The 6,296-nt window shown below is 34.7% G+C and overlaps 1 non-coding gene across 1 annotated transcript; it reads left to right on the top strand.

The window, feature by feature from the left end:
• The first annotated feature begins 850 nt into the window (after nucleotides 1-850).
• On the top strand, nucleotides 851-925 carry Trnav-aac (transfer RNA valine (anticodon AAC)). The gene has a single exon. It is a non-coding gene; the product is annotated as a tRNA-Val (tRNA).
• The last annotated feature ends 5,371 nt before the right edge of the window (nucleotides 926-6,296 follow it).

Here is a 6,296-nt window from a genome sequence, read left to right as displayed (position 1 = left end):
AAGTGTTTCAGAAAACATTGGGATTTTTAAAAAGAAAATAGGTTATTTATGTTAACATGTAATGGGTTCATTTGTTAAAATTTTAATTGATGCATGATAATTGTACATATTTATGGAGTACAGTGTTATATTTTAATACATGAATATAATTCATAATGGTTAGATCAGGGTAACTGACATATCCATCACTTCAAACATTTATCATTTCTTTGTGTGGGGAACATTCAAAATCTTCTCCACTAGATATTTTGAAATATACAGTTAATTCTTGTCAACCATAGTTAGCCTACTGTGCTATAAAACATTAGAAGTTATCCCTCCATAACAAGGGAGGGTAGGGAGGCGAAGTATAGAAGTCCATTGGATTAGTCCAAGGAGAATGAAGGGAAGGGGAGGATGGGAATGGGAAAGACAGTAGAATGATTCGGACATAACTTTCCTATGTTTATGTATGAATATATGACCAGTGAAACTCCACATTATGTACAACCGTAGAATGGGATCCTAATTGGATTGGATTGCAATATATATATATATATATATATATATATATATATATATATATATATATAAAATATGTCAAAACATACCCTACTGTCATGTCATGTATACCTAAAGACAACAAATAAATAAAGAAGAAGTTATCCCTCCAATCCACCTGTAACGCTATACCCATTAGCCATATACTCTTCATTACCCTCCGGTAAACCTGCCCTTCCCAACTCTGGTAACCATTATTCTACCCCTTCCCAAAATGAGATTGATCAACTATATTGATATTTTAAGATGAATATACATGTAAATATTTTTGAAACTTCTCAGTTTTATGTTCTATTAAAAAAATATCAGGGCTGGGGATGTAGCTCAGTGGTAGAGCACTTGCCTAACATGCACGAGGCCCTGAGTTCAATCCCCAGCACCAACATAAAAAGCTCTTTGGAATCCCAACTAAGTTTTAAGTGTGAAAAGCATCCTGAGGTTAAAACAAAACAAAACAAAACAAACAACAACAAAAAAACAAACAATGTGAATCTGCTGCTCTTGTCTCCAGATCCACTTCTTGGCATATCATAATAATGTTATTTAGAACCCCTTTCCCCACCACACCTCACCCCACCCCACACACACAGGGCCATAGGCTGACACCAGGGGCTCTCAGAATACATGTAAAAACCTGGGAGCTGACAACCTGGGTCAGACAGGCAGGGTCTGGGCACTATTAAAACTCAACTCTTAATTTTGATGAACTGATACTTTACTAGTTAGTGAACCCTGATACATGAATATGAATTATACACCTATGATCTAGTCCTGGTGCATCGTAAGTTATTATAGAAGTATAATACAGTCCATATATTGTTGTTTCTGAGCAGTCAAAACAAGTTTTAAATTATGTATTCTTAGGAATATAGAATGACTTTTTTTCCAATACTGTTAAAGTAAAATTTATAATAGTTAGAGTTGATATTTTTGAATGCTGGATGCTGTTCCAAATATTTCATTTAGAAGAGACTCCTCATCTAGTTGTCTAATAAACCTTGAAATACAGATATTATTATTTTATGTAGATGTTATTCTTATCATCGTCATCGTCATCCTCATTTAGAGTTGAGAAAATTAGAGAAAGAGTGTCTAAGGCAACAAAGCGGGTAGGTGTTATACAATATGCTTTCTAATATTTTTCTCCTCAAATGTACCTTAAAAATAAAAATTAGGCCCTCTGTAATGGAAAACATTCACATTAGGCTTCAGTATATTTGGAATAAAAGAGCCACAGCTCCACGCTCCATCATACCATACCCCCTTGTTCATAAATACCCATCTCAAATGGTCCTGAGAAAAGCAATCTAATTCAATTTGCTAAGGGGGCAAAAATTCCCAATAAGGTTTAGTGATTGCTACAGTTGGAATGTTCTGAAACCAGGGCCATGTTCCTGTCATGGCAAATTAGGTCAACATGGGGAGACACGGAACCATGCATGGGATGACGGAATGTAAAAGTACGTTATTAACTGATGTCCTCTCCGTTTTATTTTTCCTCAGTGACATTTAACAAATTGAATGTAAATGTTCAGAAACACAAAATGCTCTGTTAGATGGTTCTTAAAAGGTGGGGGAAGGAAGGAGGAGCACACAACTGGCAGGAGATATAATAATAAGACACTGACTATTGTAAAGAGTTTAGACAATGTTACTTTTTTTTGAGAATGTCTTTTTGAATTTATTCTTAAGAATCCCAGTACTTTTTTCTCAAGCTACTATTTTTATATTTTGAATAACTAACTTTGTAAGCCCCTAGGTAATTAAGAACATAGGGTTTTAAATATGCATTCTTATTGTATATAATGATATTATATAATAATTAATAAAAGCATGAATATCTTAAACCTACCCTAAGCCATATTGAACACCAGAAAGTAGTTAACTTTTATTTTAAATTTTATATGTTTCAGGCAATAAGTAAAAGAGAGAAACAGAAAGTTTGGTGGCTATACATGTGGGGCAGATATTTTGGTTGGAATCCTGGTTCTATGACTTAATAACTATGTAACCTTAGGCAAGTTACTTAACTTCTCTGTGCCCATTTTGCCTCTAGGGTGTGAACTGTCTGTAATAATATCTACCTCATAGGAGTTTTTATACGGGAAGTACTTAGAAAACCTCTTGTACATAGTAGGCACTCAATGAGTTAGCTCTGAGTAACCTCTTAGGGCTGCTTGACTTTCATTGCTGTTCTAATCTAAATATCCAAAAGATGTAACCCCAAAGAAACATCTTTTACCAATAAAAATACAAATCAAAACACAGAGATGTTATGAAAAGAAACGTAAATCCAAATTCTAAGGGCTTGAAAAGAACTTAAATTTTATCAATAGGTTTTTTTGCAGATGTGGAAATGAGCACAGCAAAAAGTCCATCACGTATGCTTTCTGAAATAACATTTATATTTGCTATATATGTGTGTATATACACACACACACACACACACACACACACACACACACATATATATATATATATATAACCCTACTGTGACTACACATACACAAGGAGGATACAATGAGAGGAGCAAATAAAAGATTGCTGCAGTTTTCCAAAGATGAGATTAGAATGAACGATACTTATTGAAACAGAGATGTGAAAATCCAGAGTTTCTGAATAATGTGGGGCTACTTTCCCTAAGATACATCAATATAGATAGAGACAATCTCAAGCATTGTTGAGGACATGGAAAAACTAGAAGTCTCCTACGTTCTAGTGGGATTGTAAAATGGTGCAGCCACTTTGGAAAAACAGTTGGCAGTTTCTCAAACTGCTCAACATAGAGTTAGCAAATGACCCGGAAACTCTACTCTTTGGTGTATAGCCAAGCGAATTGAAAACATATGTCTATGTTTTCATAGAAGAAGAAGAGGAGGAGAAGGAGGAGGAGGAGGAGGAGGAGGAGGAGGAGAAGGAGGAGAAAGAGGAGAAGGAGGAGAAAGAGGAGAGAAAAGAAAACGTGTACACAAGTGTTTTTGCCATTATTATTTACACTAGTCAAAAAAATACAATAAATCCAAATGTCAAGCCACTGATGAAAGAACAAAGTGCCACATATCCATGCCATGAAATAGCATTCAGCCATAAAAAGGAATGAAATATTGAGAAATGCTGCAACATGGATGAGCCTTGAAAACACTGTGCTAAATACACCAGCCAGATACCAAAGACCACATATTCTGTGATTGTGTTTGTATGAAATATGCAAAACAGATAAACCCATAGAGACAGAGTAAATAAACCCATAGAGACAGAGTAGATTCATGGTTGCCAGGACCTGGGGGAGGAAAGGGTACAAGATTTCTTTTGGGAGAGGATTAAGATGTTCTGAATTTAGACAATGATGATGCTTATACAACTCTTCGGATAAGCACAAAATCCATAAATGTACACTTTTATTTATTTTATTTTTTTTTTATTTTTATTGTTGGTTGTTCAAAACATTACATAGTTCTTGACATATCATATTTCACACTTTGATTCAAGTGGGTTATGAACTCCCATTTTTACCCCGTATACAGATTGCAGAATCACATCGGTTACACATCCACTGATTTACATATTGCCATACTAGTGTCTGTTGTATTCTGCTGCCTTTCCTATCCTAAGAACAGAGTAGGGAGGAAGAGCATGAGAAGAAGATTAACATTAAACAGGGATGAGAGGTGGGAGGGAAAGGGAGAGAGAAGGGAAATTGCATGGAAATGGAAGGAGACCCTCATGGTTATACAAAATTACATACAAGAGGAAGTGAGGGGAAAGGGAAAAAAAGGGGGGGGAGAAATGAATTATAGTAGATGGGGTAGAGAGAGAAGAGGGGAGGGGAGGAGAGGGGAGAGGGGATAGTAGAGGATAGGAAATGTACACTTTTAAAGGGGTAAATTGGAAGCCATTTAATTACATCTCATCCAAACTGTTAATAAAATAATAGAAAAGTATATTTAAATAAAAATATAACTGAGAAAGTATTTCTTCACTCTTTTCATTCAGAAACTGGATGGTTTTTAGAGTTCCCTTATGAAATTTCATTTGAATTAAAACGTCCAGTAATGTAGCCTAACAATATCAGTTATCACTGGGCCTATGAACCCTGTGAGTTACAACAATTAAGATTAACCAACATCACCAAAAAGGAAGAAATTCTTTTCACAATACTCAAACAGAGAAGAATTAATTATACCTGAAAATAAATGTTGAATATTCTTGCCCAAATGGAATGATCAACCAAGAAAGCATCCACACAACGTATGGTACAGTGAAAGCAGACAGCAATGTTCTAAGCCTTCTGAGTCATCTTTTCAGAAAATCAATTGGATGTTTTAGTGACTTGCTCTTAACAATCTCCAAATTGTTTGTATTATGGCCAGGGAAGCTGGTGTATCCTTGTGATTTATATAAGAGAAAAATATACCTACACACTTAGAAGTAGAAAAATAAAAAGAAAAGAGTTTTAGCTTCACAAATTATAACACAATAAAATTATTTTTTAAATCTATGTGCTATAGGGATTTTACTAGAGATTTAATTTATTTTCCTTCGCTAAACATTGGTCTATCGCTTGTAGTCTCTTTCTGATTCAGTTATGAACCAAAGAACTTTCCGTAACAGTTCAGACTATGATCAAAATGTTCTCTCCCATCCAAATTGTGAAGGAGAAGGTAGGCAAATAACAGAGGAAAAAAAAATTACATTCTGTCTCAGGAATCTTTTTGAGTAATATAAAAAATTTTCAGTAAAATGTAACAGGTTATCAAGGTGGTAATTTCATACTTTCTCTGAAACATTGAAAATATTGGAACATTTAAAATATAGGTGTTTGGCTAAAAGAAAAAGCTGGAATCAGTCCTAAATACTTTTTGGCAGGAAGAACAGGAGCTTGCTTCTTCAAAACTTGTAACGATGCCAAATGTTCTCTTTTCCATTGACTTTTCATTAAAAATGTTCACCTTCCAAGTGTAAAAAATAATAATAATTAATTAAAGGTAGTGTAACAAATGCTGTATATTTTTGCAGAAATTTTAGCAATGATTTTCATGCCAAACTGTCTCAACCATTTATGCGCTGTAGGAATGGAGCTATATTTTCTATAATCAGTTAAATGAATATATGAATCATCTTCCATAGATCTAAGTAGACTTAGACTTTTAAGGATTTTTGGTTTTGTTTTTAAAAGGAAGGTTCTGTCCTTTCTCTTCCCTTTCCTTTTCTTTTTCAGATACACCTGTTACATTTTAACTACCACTCACCAGGCTTGATTCTATGTCTAAACAATCTTCTTCTAAGCATTTTGAACATCTGCCATCATATTTGATCCCCTAGTAGAATTCTGAGGGACCCATGAATCTGAAGATTACAAGTTTGTGACTTTGAAACAGGAAATAGGACCTAGGTAATCCTGAAAGGTAAATTCTCCAAATGCAACTACCTGGGAGGAATGGGAACAATGGGAATGGCATGGAATTTCTTTCTAGGAAAACTTGGAAACAAATCCTAACCCCCTATCCCCTGTCCACCAGTTTTACAATCTTTTTTAATATTTTAATTTATCAGAAGTTATTTTTCTTTTTCCATTAAGTAAAAGAAAACACTATTTCTGTCAAAAGAAAATGTTAGCTCCCTTTTCTCCTTTTCTTAGGAAAATAGAGTTAAACCCAATCAACAGAAGAGGACCTGCCCAGCCTGTACCCCTCCATGCCTCCTGTGAGCTCCCCTTTCTGTACATGGTTATCTGTGAGGGTCAATTTCTAGGTCTC

The sequence above is a fragment of the Callospermophilus lateralis genome, chromosome 12, assembly GCF_048772815.1.
Source record: "Callospermophilus lateralis isolate mCalLat2 chromosome 12, mCalLat2.hap1, whole genome shotgun sequence".
Lineage (NCBI taxonomy): Eukaryota > Metazoa > Chordata > Mammalia > Rodentia > Sciuridae > Callospermophilus > Callospermophilus lateralis.
The sequence above is the reverse complement of the archived record's forward strand: the minus strand, read 5'-3'. Positions and strand labels throughout refer to the sequence as shown.